This window comes from Aulonocara stuartgranti (assembly GCF_965226115.1).
Source record: "Aulonocara stuartgranti genome assembly, chromosome: 10".
Lineage (NCBI taxonomy): Eukaryota > Metazoa > Chordata > Actinopteri > Cichliformes > Cichlidae > Aulonocara > Aulonocara stuartgranti.
This window is the reverse complement of record NC_138946.1, coordinates 17,575,031-17,594,208: the sequence shown is the minus strand read 5'-3', so window position 1 is coordinate 17,594,208 and position 19,178 is coordinate 17,575,031. Positions and strand designations below refer to the sequence as shown.

Here is a 19,178-nt window from a genome sequence, read left to right as displayed (position 1 = left end):
TGCAGTATGTTGTATATTTTCAGTCACTGTAAGACAGGATGATGAGACACCAGCCTAAGCCCAACCTGGACACAGATAAATCGACACCAACCACCAGGAACATGCCAGTGGTGCTTCTTTCTGTGAAAATAGATAGGGGGAGATATAGTAGATAGAGAGTTAATCAATAGACCTTTAATTTTAATTAGTTTGTTGCATGTATATAATTTAACATTTACAGATATCTGAGGTTTGTCATACTCTGTACACCTTCCCACTGTGCTTTGGGGATTTTCTCCCCCTAATTTTAACAATTTGATATATAGCTTTGGTGGATTAGAAAAAAGCTTTCCAAACTATGAACAGTCTGTACCAGTTAGAACGACCGTCTCCCACAGAAAACACTGTTGCTCAATTGTTTCATATGTAGTCCTGCCCTTTCTTCTGTTACTTATCTGCACCACTGTCATAATGCCCGCCTAGTGGTTGGTTTGGCAGAGCCTCAAACAAAGAAAACAGCTTCATGTCCCGATGCAGCCAGCTGCCAGAAAGCCAGAGCTGCTTTCACTAAATCTGTCTCTAAAGTGTAAAAGCTATGAGCAAAGCACAGGAACTGTTTGGCTGTAAGAGTGAATCTAAGAATCTTCATGCATTCCAGCAGAACCTCTGGATTGCTTTTATTTTTCATGAAAATGTCCCCACTACAATGGCAAAATCTCAACATATGTTTTGTGTTAGAACCACTAACACAATGTATGGTAAATGTGGCTTACACCTTATTTCCTACTTCTTTTTGTGACATTAAAATACAGCCCGATAATACTTTTGAATTTTATTCCCAATAATATAAGAGTTTCTATTGTCAAATAACATACAAATATAAAATAGTAGCACATAGCACTTTTGGACTAATGTAAACCAGCTTTCGTCTTAAGTCACTTTCCGACCTGTTGCTCTGAATTAGTAAAGTTCCTAATGAGTATAACAAAATAAATCCACATTCAAAGACTACAATTACAGCTGATTTTACATGCAAAATATGCTAAAAGAAAGGTAGAAGTGACTTAACGTGTCTTCAGTGTGGTTAAAGCAAAAGGTGGTTGTTAGCAGTAAATAACCTTTTCTTTTCTTTTCTTAGCCTCTTTCCTGGCACTACTGATACAGTAGTAAGAAAAAGTAGGTGATACACTGTAAGCAGTGAAATGATAACCAGCAAAAAAGATGGTAACAGACTCAATGACTCAGCGTTCCAGTGCAGACACTCAGGCAAACACCTCTGGGATTCAGTGACGAGATTTTCACAGGAAAATGTAGGGAAAAAAAGAAGTTTACTAAAAAGAAAAAACCTCACAAAGGATTAAAACTTTCATAGTAATGTATCATGGAATATAGAGGAGTGTGGCATGTGAGGAAATGAGAAACGACACAAGGATACCCGAAAAGGAAAACCCCACATAAAGCACGAGTTGCCAAAATAGCTTCAGAGCTCCTTGGCATTGATTTGTACAAGTCTATGCTGGAGGGAAAAACACAATTCTTCCAAATGATCTTCCTTAACTTGGTGTTTTAATAATGCAGAGCTGTGCCTACCCATATGGAAAAGAAATAGTAAAAACATACAGTGGGGCAAAAAAGTATTTAGTCAGCCACCGATTGTGCAAGTTCCCCCACTTAAAATGATGACAGAGGTCAGTAATTTGCACCAGAGGTACACTTCAACTGTGAGAGACAGAATGTGAAAAAAAAATCCATGAATCCACATGGTAGGATTTGTAAAGAATTTATTCGTAAATTAGGGTGGAAAATAAGTATTTGGTCACCTCAAACAAGGAAAATCTCTGGCTCTCACAGACCTGTAACGTCTTCTGTAAGAAGCTTTTCTGTCCCCCACTCGTTACCTGTATGAATGGCACCTGTTTGAACTCATCATCTGTATAAAAGACACCTGTCCACAGCCTCAAACAGTCAGACTCCAAACGCCGCCATGGCCAAGACCAAAGAGCTTTCGAAGGACACCAGGAAAAGTATTGTAGACCTGCACCAGACTGGGAAGAGTGAATCTACAATAGGCAAGCAGCTTGGTGTGAAAAAATCAACTGTGGGAGCAATCATCAGAAAATGGAAGACATACAAGACCACTGATAATCTCCCTCGAGCTGGGGCTCCACGCAAGATCTCATCCCGTGGGGTCAAAATGATCATGAGAATGGTGAGCAAAGATCCCAGAACCACACGGGGGGACCTGGTGAATGACCTGCAGAGAGCTGGGACCAAAGTAACAAAGGTCACCATCAGTAACACACTACAACGGCAGGGAATCAAATCCCGCAGTGCCAGACGTGTTCCGCTGCTGAAGCCAGTGCATGTCCAGGCCCGTCTGAAGTTTGCCAGAGAGCACATGGATGATACAGCAGAGGATTGGGAGAATGTCATGTGGTCAGATGAAACCAAAGTAGAACTTTTTGGTATAAACTCAACTCGTCGTGTTTGGAGGAAGAAGAATACTGAGTTGCATCCCAAGAACACCATACCTACTGTGAAGCATGGGGGTGGAAACATCATGCTATGGGGCTGTTTTTCTGCCAAGGGGACAGGACGACTGATCCGTGTTAAGGACAGAATGAATGGGGCCATGTATCGTGAGATTTTGAGCCAAAACCTCCTTCCATCAGTGAGAACTTTGAAGATGAAACGAGGCTGGGTCTTCCAACATGACAATGATCCAAAACACACCACCCGGGCAACAAAGGAGTGGCTCCGTAAGAAGCATTTGAAAGTCCTGGAGTGGCCTAGCCAGTCTCCAGACCTCAACCCCATAGCAAAACATCACTGCTCTCGAGAAGATCTGCATGGAGGAATGGGCCAAAATACCAGCTACTGTGTGTGCAAACCTGGTAAAGACCTATAGTAGACGTTTGACCTCTGTTATTGCCAACAAAGGTTATGTTACAAAGTATTGAGTTGTATTTTTGTTATTGACCAAATACTTATTTTCCACCCTGATTTACGAATAAATTCTTTACAACTCCTACCATGTGGATTCATGGATTTTTTTTTTTTTTTTTTCACATTCTGTCTCTCACAGTTGAAGTGTACCTCTGGTGCAAATTACTGACCTCTGTCATCATTTTAAGTCGGGGAACTTGCACAATCGGTGGCTGACTAAATACTTTTTTGCCCCACTGTATATGATTTACTCATGAAAGTGGCCACTTTCATGAGTAAATCAAATCATATAAGGCTTACATGATTTACTCTTGAAAGTGGCCATTTTCTCATTACTTTCATATATTTTTTTTAGAGAGTATACAAAACATACAAGTTTCATTATATAATTTTTCAAGGGATCTTATATGTGTTTTCACTCTTGTATGCTTTTCATACAAGTTTCATACAAGACAGATAAAAACTTTATAAGATTTATATATATCTTTTCCATATGGGTAGTATGTTAATCTTCCATCTCCCATAGGCTTGTAAATTGGTTGAGATCCAGTGACTGTGAAGAACACAGACTATAATTCTGTGTTTTTCAAAAATTTCAGTGATCTCTTGTGATGGTGGCATTGTCATTGTGGAAGAGACCACTACTATCAGCACTGAAGTATGTCATCATAGAATAGAAATGGACACTCAGAACAACTCTGTATTGATTTGCAGTGAACCTTCCCTCAATGAGGCCAAAGATGATTATACAATAAGAGCAAAATGGCACTCAGAGCATACTGGTCACTTAAGTTCAAGTTTTTTTGCAGAATCTTTTGTGCAGGACATTTGTACTGATGACGTATAATGAATATACACTGAATGCAGTTTTCAGTAATTGACAGCCCCCCCAAAAAGAGACAGAGACTTAATTCAGCATATTCAGGGCAGTTTTAATGAACTAGTCACATTGAAGTTCCTGTCTTGAGCTCATTCTCTTTGATCATAAATAGAAATGTATAATGAATGAGTTCCATACAGAAAGACACATTTCATGGAGTGCCTCTGTCAATGTGGCAAAGAGGAAATATTGCTTTGAAGAACATGACAGTTGCCCATCATCTTCTTCTTGCAGAAAGTCTGAGGGTGTGTTCAAAATGCATAACCCAGCAATAGGATTCAGTGCATTGTGTAGCTTCCACTGAAAAAGCATAAAAAAGGCAAACCTCATAGACAGAGGGAGAAAATGCCAGCATTACCAGCAGAAATATAACAGTTATCTACATTTATACTCCTCCTTATGCGTGTAGACATATGCCCAAATGTATGTGCCTAATGCACATTCCTGTATGCATGCAGCAGATATTAGTTTAGTTCCAAAAGGTCACTGCTTAACAGTTTGTATAAATTTTCATTGGATTGGCAGAAATATTGACATAATTGGACGTCCCTAGGAAAAGGGCATAGACATCACGGTGAAATAAAGCAAGATGAGTAATGGTAATGCAACGTGTAAATGAAATAGTGTCTATAGTTGCTGCTGAAGAACTCTGGCTCACACAGCTATCTATTTATATATAGGAAATTCTGCTGTGCACAGTACTCTGCAACACCCACCAAGTAATGCTCCAAAGTGTTTGATTGTTGTGTGCTATGCCTGTTTCAGCAGTGTTATGCTTTTCTGTGTTGTATTTCTACTCGCTGCACAATGCCAGTGCAGAAGCTAAACACGAAACATCAGATATTTTGATCTGATCAGAAAGGCTCATGCTTTATTTTATTATTCTTTTTACCTCACTCACTGTTGATTTTAACAGAAAAACTGGAGACTTATCTTTTATCTGTTTTTTTTGTATTAATTTTTTTTAAATGAACAAAGCTTAGGCTGAGCATGACAAAGGGTCATCAGTTCAGGAGGGTAACACATCAGCTAAGATTTGCGTTGCACAAATATCTAAAACTAATAGAAAAAAACAAACAAAGGCAGTCCAAATAGGATAAAAAAGTAATACAATTCTCATTTCCTGTTAATCACTGACAGGCTCAGTGGGTCTTGGCAAAAAAAAACCCTCATTCTAGGTTATTGAAATAAACACAAAATACCCCAGCTTCAAACATGAAGAACTCTGAGATTATTCACTTCACCCCACCTCTCTTTCATTCTGCCTGTGTGGCAGTTCTTCTCTGCAGGCACTGGAGAGGCGGTGTGGGTTTTTTTCCTGTAAGGCAACACTGGCAACACCTGAGCCCAGTGTGCCAGTGCTCTACGAAAGACATTAGTTGTTTGTTTCGGTTCCTGAATGACATCATATACACCACTCATCCACCAATTTACACGACTGGAATTGGAAATTCAAAGAAATGAATACAGATATAAAGTATAATCTAAATTAAAAACATTTCTGCTAAAGTAACTTTTAAGAAGCGCTTGTTGCAGAAGACATGGCTCCAGTCTCAACAGTTTAAGCACAGTAGATCTAAACTTTAAGGACACTGAAAGCTTCCTCTCTGGTCCTAATGCTGTTCAACATATTTGAAGTGTCTCCATGAATAATTTTTCACAGTGTTAAAAAAATAACATTTTGCACAGATGTTAGCTAAAAGAATTTAGCCCATATTATTATTCTGATGTTCTGAAAGGCTCGCTGAAGTTTACTTCATCTCCTCACAGTTATCTCAATGTCAGTGTTCTCTTCCCCGTGCATTCGTCATGCAGTGGTATTAGCCGCTTGACTCTGCACTAAAACATGTATCCTCTGATAACATCCTGCCTAACAACACCTTTTTATGCCAGGATGGAAAATTCATGATCATTTTCGGCGCGGTTACATGGTCACACGTTCGATAAGATTGCCCCTCATGCGAAAAGCAATAATGAATAATTATATGTGACAGCTACGGCGACTATACCTCAGGGGACAGCCCCAATGTCATTCTTTTAATGTTTACTTACTTTGCATAATCCCCAGCATACTGAGTGGTAATTAAATTTGAGCTGGGGAATAATTTGCCTGTGCTGTGTTAACATGGGAGAGAGCAAAGCACCAAAGCTGCTTTCCTGATATATATTCGGATGTTTCTCAAGAGAACACTGTACAGTAACATACATGACAACCTGATTGTATAGAGTGCAGAACACTGATGTGCCACCCTGCCCCAGCCTCTAACCACTATTAATGTTATTGATAGATCTATTTAACCTTGCTGTCGTAAATGCACTCCCCAGATCCTTTTTAGGAGACAAGACATTATCCTGGTGGTACACTGAGTGCAAACAAAATGAATCACTGATGCAAGTGAGTGGCCAAATGTATATCACAAAACATAACTCTCTGCCTCTTTCTCTCTCTCACACAGACACACATATGCACACAATTAATAATGCATAACAGAATAATTTAGTTGCCTGCATGTGCTGTGGATTTAGACGGTGGAAATCAGCTGATGGGAGAAAAAAAATTATGTTTTTCAGATTTTGTTTGAAAATATCAGTTTACATTAGTGATGTAATATATTCCCCTAACTGGTTGACAGTCCAATCTTTAAAAAAAAAAATGTAATCCAACTTCTATGCATGACCCCCACTTCTCATGCAAAGTGCATGCAGTTAACAGCATATCATCGCTACTGACAGATGGGTGTTAAGGTAGCAGGCCAGTAAATGCGTGTCAAAGTGATGTTGAGATGAGAGCGCAGCAAAGAGCGACAGCCAGGAGCAGACAAGCTTCCGTTTTAATTACACGCTCCATTCACAATGAATCAGATGTTGCGCTCCAGTGTGGAAAGGATGTGTGAATACTTAAAAATAAGGTGTTGATTGATGGTGTACAGTTTGAAGCCTTTATAGCTAAAACTGAAGACAAGTTTTACAGGACTGGAGAAGGAAAAAACAGAAGGCCAAAAAAAAGAAAGAAAGTTGTGTGATACGTGGGTGTTTGGTCCTTGTGGCAAATCAACACATCCCTGTAACAAACCGACACGTCAGAGATAATTAGCAGCACACTCTATTTCTGCTTCATCGAAGTATGTGTTTCCACAACGCATGTGTACGCCACATAGACTCTGTGATATGAACAGATTTGACTTGTTTTCATACTCAAAAAGATACAATTTATTTTGCAGTTGCTTTGCATAGTTTAAACTTAGTAACAGCAGATGTGGGGGCATCCGGCATGTGCAAAAGTCATTAAGAAATGACCGTTATTTGATCTGTGAAAAAGAAAAGTCTCAAGATGTAGAGAACATGCATGCCAGCATGAACCTACTGTGATATTTGTTGCCAAAAACGGACTCAGTGCATTTCCCAAACGCATGTATTGTATATGGCACGGTCATTGTATTTAATTTTTGCTTACTGTTTAAATTTGTGTCACATTTAACATTTACATTGGTTTTATTTATATCTTCTCTCTTTAGTTGTATGATTTATTTATTTAACTGGTGCACAAAAATTTGCATTTGCTGACTAGCAAAAAAAAGCATGTTAAATCACAAACAAAGGGAAAATGAATTATTCTCAGGCTGCTACAGTCTTTGCTTTTGCTTTATATTGTTTTTTCAATTTGTCTAATATGATAATTTAATACTGTACTGTAGCATATATTATTCTTTCCATGTGACAAATCTTCATAGTCATATGAAAATTGTGCAGTAATGTCTTTAATCATAAGTGACTCACATAGAGTGTTTTTGCAGACAAAGTTAAACAGTTTAAAAGTAAAAATATTCTCATAATTTTTAAATATTTTTTCCATCGTTTGGTATTGTTTTACCTTCCCCTTTCTTTTTCTCTCTTTTTTGTCATATATCTTTTTTATTTAAAAAAAAGAATCCCTGCTGTCCAGATTTAGCACCTCTCTTCCCCTCTGTCTCTTTTCACCTTCACAGTTCTGGATTCAATTCTTTGTTACTGTCTCTCTGTCCCGCATGTCCTTCCTCAAATGTAGTAACTGAATGAAGCTGCTGACAGTTAAAGCAGCCTCTCGTCACAGTGAAGTGGCAGTAAAGTGGTTTTATTGGTGACTTTGCCCTCCTCACACTCTCATCCTAAAATCGAAAGCACAAACAATTGTGGTCATATAAGACCATTATATGACTCTGGCAGACACCACAGAAGGTTTGAGAAACGGTAATAACTAATGGGCTCATCACTGCCTTTACCATCCGTTTAAGCTCTCCGAAAGTAAACATCCATGGAGTTTATAAGTGCTGGTTATTCCCCACTGTTCAGCTGCTCATTAACACAAGTATCTAATCAGCCAATCATGCTGCAGCAACTAATGCATTAAGCACATGATCAAGACAACCTACTCGATTTGCTGAAGTTCAAATCGAGTTTCAAAATGAGGACGATTTAAGTGACTTTGAACTTGGCATGGTTATTGGTGCAGGATGAGCTGGTCTGCGGATCTATTGGGATTTTCCCACACAATCATCTGTAGGAAAAGCACAAATAAAAGTGAGCAGTCCTCTGGGTGAAAATGCCCTGTTAATGCAGGAGGTCAGAGAGGAATGGCCAGACTGCTTTGAGCTAATAGGAGGAGAAAATTCACTTAAATAACCACCAGTCACAACCAAGGCATGCTGAACCTCGATGCTCTGAATGCAAAGCGTGTCTAATGCTGAAGCAGGTACAGCAACAGGAGATCTGATCCGGTCTGGAAAGCCTCAATTTCGCTGTGACATTTGGATATAGGGTCAGAATTTTGCATAAACATCATGAAAGCACGGATCGATCCTGCTTTGTACCAACAGTTCAGGTTGATGGTAGTGATGTACTGGTGCGGGGGATATTTTCTTTACAGACATTTTGGGCTCTTGGTATCAAATCATCATCATTTAATACAAACAAAGGATACCTGAGTGTTGCGTACCCATCATCTGATGGCTGCTTCCAACAGGATGAAACACCATGTCACGAAGTTGAAATCATCTCAAACTGGTTTCACGAACATGACAATGAGTTCTCTGTACTCAAATCCCCTCCACAGTCACCAGATCTCAAACCAGTAGAGCCCCTTTGGGATGTAGTAGTCATGGATGCACATGTGACAAATCTGCAGCAGTAAAGACCAAAATCTCTGAGGAATGTCTTTAACATCTTGTTGAATTTGGTGAGTGTACATAATTCCTATAAATAATGTGTATTTATTTATTTATGTTTGCATGTGTGCATGTATAAGCTGTGGCTGCCTACAGAGGACGAGGCCTAAAGCTCTAATTAGTATGATTACAGCTCATTTCCCTTCTGCTGTCACCACAAACATATATTTCCAGACATAGCCAAAGCCTCTATATTTATAAGAAGAAAATCATCGTTTCTGCCAGAAAACAACATAACATAATTTGTCTGGGATGTACATGAAAGGCATCTCTAAAAAGGTTTGTAAGCATATTGAAACCAGGCTATAAAATTTTCTGTACTGTACACTTGTCACGGCTGGCGGAGGGAGCCGTGTGGTGTGGAGGAAAAGGAGGACCCAAAATGCAGCAAACTGATGATACGAGTGACGTTTTATTTACAGGGTGGTAGTGGCAAAAACAGGCAATGAAGCACGAGTAATTACAAACGGAAACCTAAACTGGGAGAAACTAAGTGACAAACCTGGGACCATACAAAGGGGTGCGGGGCAGAGACAGGAATGTAGATTAACGCAGTGATACATGGATGAACGCAGACGAGCCGACAACGAACACAGACCGACACCCACTAAATATACACACACAAGGTAATCAGGTAATCACACACAGGAGGGAAGAACAGCTGAACCTAATACACCTGGGGACCGGAGGAGACAAGCTGAACACAATAACAACAGACACAGACCTTCAGAACAGAACAGGAAATCCAGAACACGAGCCTTCAAAATAAAACAGGAAACAGACTGATGTACAACACAACACGGGGACATGAACAGAGCACCAAGGACAGACACAGGTAGGGCTGAAAATACACCAAACTTCAGGTTAACCCTAACTAATACAGATCAGAAAAAACGCAAGACGCTGGGTCAACGACCCAGGACCATGACAACACTGCATTTTGGAAGCCCAGGGGGTGCCGCATCTCAACCGCCTACACAGCCTCACTTTAGTTTAAGTCACAGAAAACAGACTTATTGTAGTTCTAAAGTTTGAACTTTTTCTCCTTCTCCCCTCATTCCCTCTACAATGGGCCAGATTTATCTATGTGGGGACAGCCCATGTGAAATCAATACTAACCTACTTAGTGCATATCGTTTGTTTTGCTACAGGGAGCTTTTTCAGCTCAGGACAGCATCTTCTAATCACTGGAAACTAAAAGGCTGTCTGGCGACACTAATGGATGTAACTTAAGCTATCAAATATGCTTAGTTAATTCATTTAATCACACAAGATGTTTTAGAAGTAAAAGAAAGGGGCAATCTTCTCTGCAGGATGTCGGTGGCATTTAAGAGTAAGACTATGCCTGACCTTTCTCTTGCTTGTTCACTGTAAAACCTAAAAGTTGCCAGCAGTTTATAAAAAGCAATTATTCTTAATACGTTGTGTCCTCATAATGAACAAGTTGCCCTAACTTGGGTACCTTAAGTGAAATTTACTTAGTTTTTCTAAGTTTTTCTAAGACAAGTTTACATAATTTTTATAAGAACTGGCAGCTTATTAAATTTTAAAGTGCTAAAATTATAGGGAGACTTTAGTTATCCAAACAGTAACACATATAATGAGTGGATCATTACTAAACTCAACACCAAAAAAGGGAGAAATGTTTTTCAGATTCGGTTTTGGATCATTATACTCAGATAATAACAGAGTCAGATTTACACGCCATGTAGTCACTTAATCGCTTCAGTGTTGCGATATATTTAATTAGCATCCTTGAACAGACAGTTTTGATGCGTTTGCAGCTTCTGTATGTTTACTGTATAATTAAACTCCAACAGCTTTTTAAAAACATAGATTAAAATCAGGATACCAAGAAAACACCAAGAAAAATTATATAGGAAAAGAACAGTTCAAGTATAAAATATAATTTAAAAAGAACATTTTATTGTAATGTTATAATAATTTCTACAAGTCTGAAATTATTTAATGCCTCACCAATACAAACCTGCACTGTTGAAGCCATGCGCTCAGACTGATCTCAGTCCAGTTTGGTGATGTTGGATTGGGACCCGTCTGGCACTAACGTCTTTGCATCTCCTGCCATGTAAACACCAGTCAGTCATTGCAGATGGCCCATGTCCTGTTTCACAGTCCAGATCGCTCAAACACTTGCTTCCCTACCACTCATTAGCTTGGGGAATTATTTTCATGGTGCTGTCACGCTCGTAATGAATTTCATGGATGTCATCCTGTTCAGCTGACCGCCTGTTGCACTTGGCTGTAAAACTGCCACAGCGTTTTTACACGGCCATGCTGATGAAATAGGCACCCATATTGAATTTTTTAAAAAAAAATGTATATGCCAAGTGTTTAGTAGCTGTTTATTTTTATTGCTGTATTTCCTGTCGCCTTCTCTTTCCATATGTGCTGCGATGCCATGCTGCTCGCTAATATGTTCATAAAAACCAGTAGAAGCGGGCCACTTTGATGTACATTCAGTGCATTTGAATTACAATAAGATGTTTTTTGTGCCACACAGATAGAGGGGGGAACAGGAATTATCAGAGCTTGTCATCAAACGTAATATTTGACAGCGCTTAACATCTGACACAACTACAGATTTTCAATTGAGAAAAGGCTTAAATTGAAGCCCTGTCACAGAGGCTGTGATGTTAGCCATTATGTCTTGTCTTCCAGCAGGTTATTTGCTGTATTGTGAAGTGAGCATTATGAATGACAGTCAGAGTGTTGCTACAATGAATTTGAATTCAAAAGATAAAATTAGAAACATATGAAAGCAGCTTCCGCTCTGCTCCAGTTAATACTGAGGATGAAACAGAGATGAAAGGCAGGGTTGAGCATCATCAAACGCTGTGGTGCAAAGTGTTACTAAAATTACACAAAACACATAAAGTGCATCTAATTATAAAGTGTTCCACACCTAGTCTGAGCTTTAAAAAGTTGCCTGACCACCTTTTTACTAATTTCTATGTATCTATATATATATCTTCACATCAGGACTTTATTTTTAGAGTGCAGACTAATTATTTGGGAGCTGGGGAATAAGAGGATTAATATACATAGGCTTTTTTTTGGAGTACAGTCACATAGTCAGCCTGATAGTGGTACTCTAAAAGAGCGGAAGTAAACCAGTGAAGTTAGATCAATGCTTTTATTATTCCAGCATAATTCCCAGTATAATAGGAATTATTGTAACCTGAAAGTCAATTGATGTATGTAGTTTTCTTTTTTTAAATACTATTAAACTGATTGTTTTTGGATAGCAGCTAACCACTGCAATTTAATTTATTAAAAAGAAAGAAAGAAGGATATTCATAAAAATGCTGGATAAAAGTAGCTCAAATGTAACTTGTTCAGCAAAACAATGTGCCTGATCTACAGGGTTTCTTCTTAATTAAAGAGTCACACTTCTTGTAGAGCTCACATGTGCAGTTGCTGAAAAGCCTGAATTTCTGAAACACTTTTAACACAAATCAGTTTTCATGCTTTGGCCTTGTTTCGCATTAATGCATGCCAAGGCACCGTTTAATGAAAGGGGAACAAAAAGATTCTCTATTTATTCTTAAACTTAACATTTTTACAAACAGAGATAGTGCGAGTGAAAAAAAAAAAGCTGTGAAGCTGGTGGAGATCAGCCTGCTGTTTTTGGCACCAGGGTGTCAGTACAGAGTGTACCCTGGGCCTCCTTCGGCAATCACAGTCTTAATGGATGACTGGCCTGAGAAACTGCAGGCGCTATACTGAAGTGTAAAGGACTAACTCAGGATATGCCAGACTCTCTCTCGTTCTCTCATGCACACATACACACACACACACACACACACACACACACACACACACACACACACACACACACACACACACTTATGCGCACTAAAAAAAGCAGCATTTCAAATGACTTTTAAATGAAAATGTGCGCTTTCAGAGACAATTAGCCGTAGGTTTTATACAGCAACTGACGTGTGTCTCCAATTTGGCTGGAAGCACACACAGTGTGTGTTACGGCCGAGACCGTTTCAGACGAGTGACAGGACTCAAACGCAAGACGCCGAACAGCTCGTAAGTATATTTTAAGAATAATGTTTAATGTTTACACAAAATATTCATAAACAAAAGGTGAGCGTAGACGTTAAACTAAATAACGATCTGGTCCGGGTCAGAGAGGACAGCTATTCCGGGGATTGGACTGGAAAGCAAGTCACAAAGGGTCCAGGAAAAGGTCGGGGTCACTGTAACAGAATGCAGATGTTCAAACATAGATAAGGAGGCATATGAATATGTTGTTTGGCTCAGAATCCTCCTTCGTACTGCGTACTTGCCAACGGAGGTCGGAGATGACATAGAGGGGTGAGTAGTCCGGGTGTGTAAATCCAAAAACTCCTGGCGTGGAGGCAGAGAGGCAGGTAGGTAATTTTGGTAATAGCCTGAGGGACTGCCAGAAGGTCCAGCATCCAAGTAGAAGCTCTTCGCCAGGGGTTGACAGTTAGGTGTAGCTGAAAAAGGAGGCGCACAAAAAACAAACATACAGTGAGGCAAGGTGATTCAAAAAAACACGTAGGGAATTTATGGTGGTGGCCTGCACTGACTGATGTTTAGCAGAGAATCTGGCGAAGAGAGATTGAGAACGCTGGCCTTATGAGTCCCCGGCTAATTACCCACAGATGTAAGCGATCAGCAAAAACACTGAGGCCCCTCCCAGGGGTGGAGACGCCGGCTCGGAGGGAGACACACTGGCACACACCCGGACCATGACAGTACCCCCCCTCAAGGGACGCCACCCGGCGGCCGACCAGCACCCGCCCCACGACGTGACCTAAGAAAATCAGAAACCATCACAGAGTCAAGCATCAAAGAACGAGGAACCCAAGAACGCTCCTCCGGCCCATAACCCTCCCAGTCCACCAAAAACTGCAGCCCCCAACCCCGCCGCCGCACATCCAGAATGCGCCGGACAGAAAACGCAGGGTGCCCGTCAATGAGCCGGGCGGGAGGCGGGGGCACCGGAGGCGGGCACAGACGACTAGACACCACCGGCTTCACCTGAGAAACGTGAAAGACCGGGTGAACCCTCAAGGCAGCAGGCAAACGGAGCTTGACAGCCGTAGGGCTGAGGACCCTGTCCACAGAATAGGGGCCGATGTAACGGGGAGACAACTTGCGGGAGGATGCCCTGAGAGGGATGTCTTTCGCGGCGAGCCACACCTTCTGTCCAGGTGAGTAAACAGGCGCAGGAGACCGGCGACGGTCGGCACAGCTACGTTGGCGAGCCACAGCTCGCAACAGCGCCTCCCGCGTACGAGACCAGACCCGACGGCAGCGCTGTAGATGATGCTGGACCGAGGGGACAGCAAGATCAGCCTCCTCCTCCGGAAACAGGGGCGGCTGATAACCCAAAGAGGCCTCGAACGGTGACAACCCAGTAGCAGACGAAACCAAGGAGTTGTGGGCATATTCCACCCACGGCAGATACGAGGCCCAAGTCGCAGGGTTATGACAGGTCACACAGCGGAGCGCGGCCTCAAGCTCCTGATTTAAACGTTCCGTCTGGCCGTTCGTCTGAGGATGGTAACCAGAGCTCAGACAAGGCCTGGCCCCCAAAGCAGCGCAAAAAGAACCCCAAACTTGGGACGAGAACTGCGGACCCCTGTCCGAAACTATTTCCACAGGAATGCCATGAAGCCGAAAAACATGGTCCAACAACAACGTAGACGTCTCAGCCGCAGTGGGCAACTTCTCCAAAGCGACGAAATGAGCAGCCTTAGAAAACCGATCCACGACCGAGAGAATAGTGGTCTTCCCAGCCGAAACCGGGAGTCCCGTAACAAAATCCAGGGCGATGTGGGACCAAGGGCGATGAGGCGTAGATAACGGCTGCAACAGCCCAGCAGGACGGTGAGTACGCGACTTACACCTGGCACACACAGGGCACACAGCCACATATTCCCGAACATCTTTGTCCAGAGTGGCCCACCAAAAATGTCTCTTAACCATAGAAGTCGTCCTGCCCCTGCCCGGGTGACACGCAAACCTCGAAGCGTGCACCCATTCCAGTACCTTGGAGCGAGCAGCCGCGGGAACAAAACGCCGGTTAGTCGGTCCTGTGCCCGGATCCGTTTCCGTCCGGAGGCCCCGGTTGATGGCGTCCTCCACCTCCCAGGTAATAGCTCCCACCGTACAGCCGGCCGGAAGAATGGTGGAAAACTCTGCCGGACCCGTGTCAGAGTCAAACTGCCGAGAGAGGGCATCCGGTTTGGTGTTTCTGGAACCCGGGCGATAGGAAATGGAAAAGTTAAAACGTGCGAAAAACAGCGACCAACGAGCTTGACGTGCATTCAACCTCTTCGCACCGCGTAGGTACGTCAAGTTCTTATGATCCGTCCACACCAGGAACGGTAGCGCCGCGCCTTCCAGATGATGACGCCACTCCTCCAACGCCAACTTAACGGCAAGCAGTTCCCGGTCCCCCACATCATAGTTCCGTTCCGCTGGTGAAAGCCGCCGAGAGAAAAAGGCGCACGGCCGTAGCTTAGAGGAGGGGCTGGCACGTTGTGAAAGCACAGCCCCCACCCCCACATCAGAAGCATCCACCTCCACAATAAAAGCCTTAGACGGATCGGGTTGAGCGAGGATGGGCGCAGTAGAAAACAGATGTTTCAGCTTCGTGAACGCGCTGTCTGCTTCGGCGGACCAGCCGAACGGAAGCTTCGTAGAGGTAAGGCGTGTAAGCGGAGCCGCCACCAGACTGTAGTTCCTTATGAACCAACGATAGAAATTTGCAAATCCCAAAAACCCCTGGAGTTGCTTGCGAGTAGAAGGCACAGGCCAGTCTGTGACCGCCTTCACCTTAGCCGGATCCGTCTTCACCTGCCCCCCTGCCAAAATGTATCCCAGGAAAGAGACCGATGTCAAATGAAACTCACATTTCTCAGCCTTGGCATACAGTCTGTTTTCCAAGAGGCGTTGAAGGACAGCTCGGACATGTGAATGATGCTCAGCCAAAGTTTTAGAAAAAATAAGAATGTCATCTAAATAGACGAACACAAAACGGTCGAGGAAATCCCGTAGGACATCATTTATTAGGGCCTGAAACACCGCTGGAGCGTTCGTTAAACCGAAAGGCATAACGAGATACTCAAAATGACCCAGGGGGGTGTTAAACGCGGTCTTCCACTCGTCTCCCTGACGGATTCGCACCAAATGATAAGCATTGCGAAGATCTAACTTAGTGAACACCGTGGCACCCTGTAGCGATTCAACAGCGGAGCTAATGAGTGGCAAGGGATACTTATTTTTAATAGTGACGTCATTCAAGCCCCTGAAATCAATACACGGCCGAAGAGACCCATCCTTCTTGTCTACAAAAAAAAACCCAGCCGCCACGGGGGATGAAGACGGACGGATTAACCCAGCCGCTAGTGAATCCCTAATATACTCCTCCATCGCAGCACGTTCAGGCCTAGAGATACTATATAACCGGCTCTTGGGCAGGGACGCTCCGGGGAGCAAATCAATCGCACAGTCATAAGGGCGATGGGGCGGTAGGGACTGCGCTTTGATCTTACTGAATACTTCCCGCAAATCATGATACTCAGGCGGCACCCCTGAGAGATCGGGGACATATTCGTCAGTCCCCGTAGCCTCCCCCGGGCCGGGAAAACGGGCGGAAGTCAGACAATTGGAGTGGCAAAAAGGGCTCCAGCTGACAACCCTTTGCCCCTCCCAATCCAAGTGCGGATTGTGTAAGCACAGCCAGGGATAACCCAAAGTGAGCGGAGTATCAGGTGAATCGAGGACAAAAAAGGTGAGTTTCTCCCTATGATTCCCCGAAGTGCACAGTGACACTGGACCAGTGTGAAAAGAAATTTTAGTGAAAACCTGGTTATTAATCGCTCTAACTGGAATGGGCGGCTCAAGGCGCACGAGCGGAACGCCTAATCGTTCAGCGAGATCGAGACTGATTAAATTCTGTTCAGAACCAGAATCTAATAAGGCTGTGCATGAATGAGTAATCTGTAGCATCTCCAAGGTGACAGGGAGTTGTAAACGGGGTTTCTGACCAGAATTCGAACCGCCCACCCGTATCCCCGATTCTACCGGCGGGCGACACCTTTTCCCTCCTTCGGGCATGCAGCAATCAAGTGTTCCAGCGAGCCACAGTAAAAACAGGCATGAGCCCGACGCCGCCGCTCCCTCTCCTCCGGTGTCAACCGTGACCGGCCAATCTGCATAGGCTCCGGCTCGGGATTAGTGACGTAAGCCGAGGCGACAAACTCATGCGAGTCCACAGTCGGAGGCGGCGACGGTGACGTACCCGGAAACGAGCGCGGTAAACGGCGCTGGGATTTGTAGTTCCTGTCCCTCTCCCTGTCACGCAACCTGTTGTCAATGCGAAGGGAGAGGGACGCCAGTTCCTCAAAAGATTTTGGCTCATCACGGGAGGCAAGCTGGTCTTTCATACCCTCGTTCAATGCCCGGAAAAACACCCCACGCAGAGCGTCGTCAGGCCAACCGGTTTCGGCGGCGGCAGTACGAAAATCAATCAAAAAATCAGCAACCCTCTGACGGCCCTGGCGAAGATCCAGCAGCCTCTGCGCAGAACTACCCTCAGAAATGGGGTGCGCAAACGTTTTCTGGAATTCCCCCAAAAACACCTCATAAGAACAGGTTAACAAAGGATTCTTCGATAGATACGCCTCCGCCCACTTAAGTGCACGATTACGCAGTTTACCCACCAAATAAGATATCTTATTAGAATCCGCAACAAATGTGCGTGGAGAACGACCGAAAACAAGGTCGACCTGAAGCAAAAACCCGCTACAACTCCCTGGATCCCCTGAAAATGGTTCGGGCTCCGGGGACGTAGCATCACGGAAAGCTGATGTAGGTGGAGATGCAACGGCAACAGGTTGAGGCAGAGGAGCTGGTGTACCGGAGTCTTGGCCCGCGGGGCCCGAGGCGGAACCAGCAGCAGTAGAAATATCCGCTTGTAGAGCCTGGAGGGACTCCAGTATTTTACTTTGACCATCTCTAAGAGTCTGCTGCTGGGCTAACAGGAACTGAATAGATTGTTCATGACTTCCTAATATCGCCCCCTGCCTCTGAATGGCTGACCGTTCCGCGTCTGCTGAGTCCATAACTACTGGCCAGATTCTACTGTTACGGCCGAGACCGTTTCAGACGAGTGACAGGACTCAAACGCAAGACGCCGAACAGCTCGTAAGTATATTTTAAGAATAATGTTTAATGTTTACACAAAATATTCATAAACAAAAGGTGAGCGTAGACGTTAAACTAAATAACGATCTGGTCCGGGTCAGAGAGGACAGCTATTCCGGGGATTGGACTGGAAAGCAAGTCACAAAGGGTCCAGGAAAAGGTCGGGGTCACTGTAACAGAATGCAGATGTTCAAACATAGATAAGGAGGCATATGAATATGTTGTTTGGCTCAGAATCCTCCTTCGTACTGCGTACTTGCCAACGGAGGTCGGAGATGACATAGAGGGGTGAGTAGTCCGGGTGTGTAAATCCAAAAACTCCTGGCGTGGAGGCAGAGAGGCAGGTAGGTAATTTTGGTAATAGCCTGAGGGACTGCCAGAAGGTCCAGCATCCAAGTAGAAGCTCTTCGCCAGGGGTTGACAGTTAGGTGTAGCTGAAAAAGGAGGCGCACAAAAAACAAACATACAGTGAGGCAAGGTGATTCAAAAAAACACGTAGGGAATTTATGGTGGTGGCCTGCACTGACTGATGTTTAGCAGAGAATCTGGCGAAGAGAGATTGAGAACGCTGGCCTTATGAGTCCCCGGCTAATTACCCACAGATGTAAGCGATCAGCAAAAACACTGAGGCCCCTCCCAGGGGTGGAGACGCCGGCTTGGAGGGAGACACACTGGCACGCACCCGGACCATGACAGTGTGGACAGTCCAGCAGCCTATGATTTGTGCTTGATGAGCCTACCTGCTCATCACGACTTGTGACACTAACTGCGGTGGAGGTCGGGACTATTTTCATGGCTTTCTGTTCAAAAGCTTATCAGTGCCTTTTTCTGACAGTTTCTCTGGAAATCAACACATTTCCATTAAAGGAAAAAAAATCATATTTATTTGAATTATTTGGAGGTCTATGAATATATGTTTAGCTTGTGTGTGTATATAATACACTTATTACATA

At 43.4% G+C, this 19,178-nt stretch overlaps 2 long non-coding RNA genes across 2 annotated transcripts; both read right to left on the bottom strand.

Moving 5' to 3' along the window:
- Nucleotides 1-13,073: 13,073 nt before the first annotated feature.
- LOC309715771 lies at nucleotides 13,074-13,894 on the bottom strand. Its single transcript, XR_014279286.1, has 3 exons — nucleotides 13,596-13,894; nucleotides 13,325-13,502; nucleotides 13,074-13,238 (listed from the first exon to the last, which is right to left on the bottom strand). It is a non-coding gene; the product is annotated as an uncharacterized lncRNA (long non-coding RNA).
- A 4,336-nt stretch (nucleotides 13,895-18,230) lies between these two features.
- Nucleotides 18,231-18,845, bottom strand: LOC309715773. Its single transcript, XR_014279288.1, has 3 exons — nucleotides 18,753-18,845; nucleotides 18,482-18,659; nucleotides 18,231-18,395 (listed from the first exon to the last, which is right to left on the bottom strand). It is a non-coding gene; the product is annotated as an uncharacterized lncRNA (long non-coding RNA).
- Nucleotides 18,846-19,178: the final 333 nt, after the last annotated feature.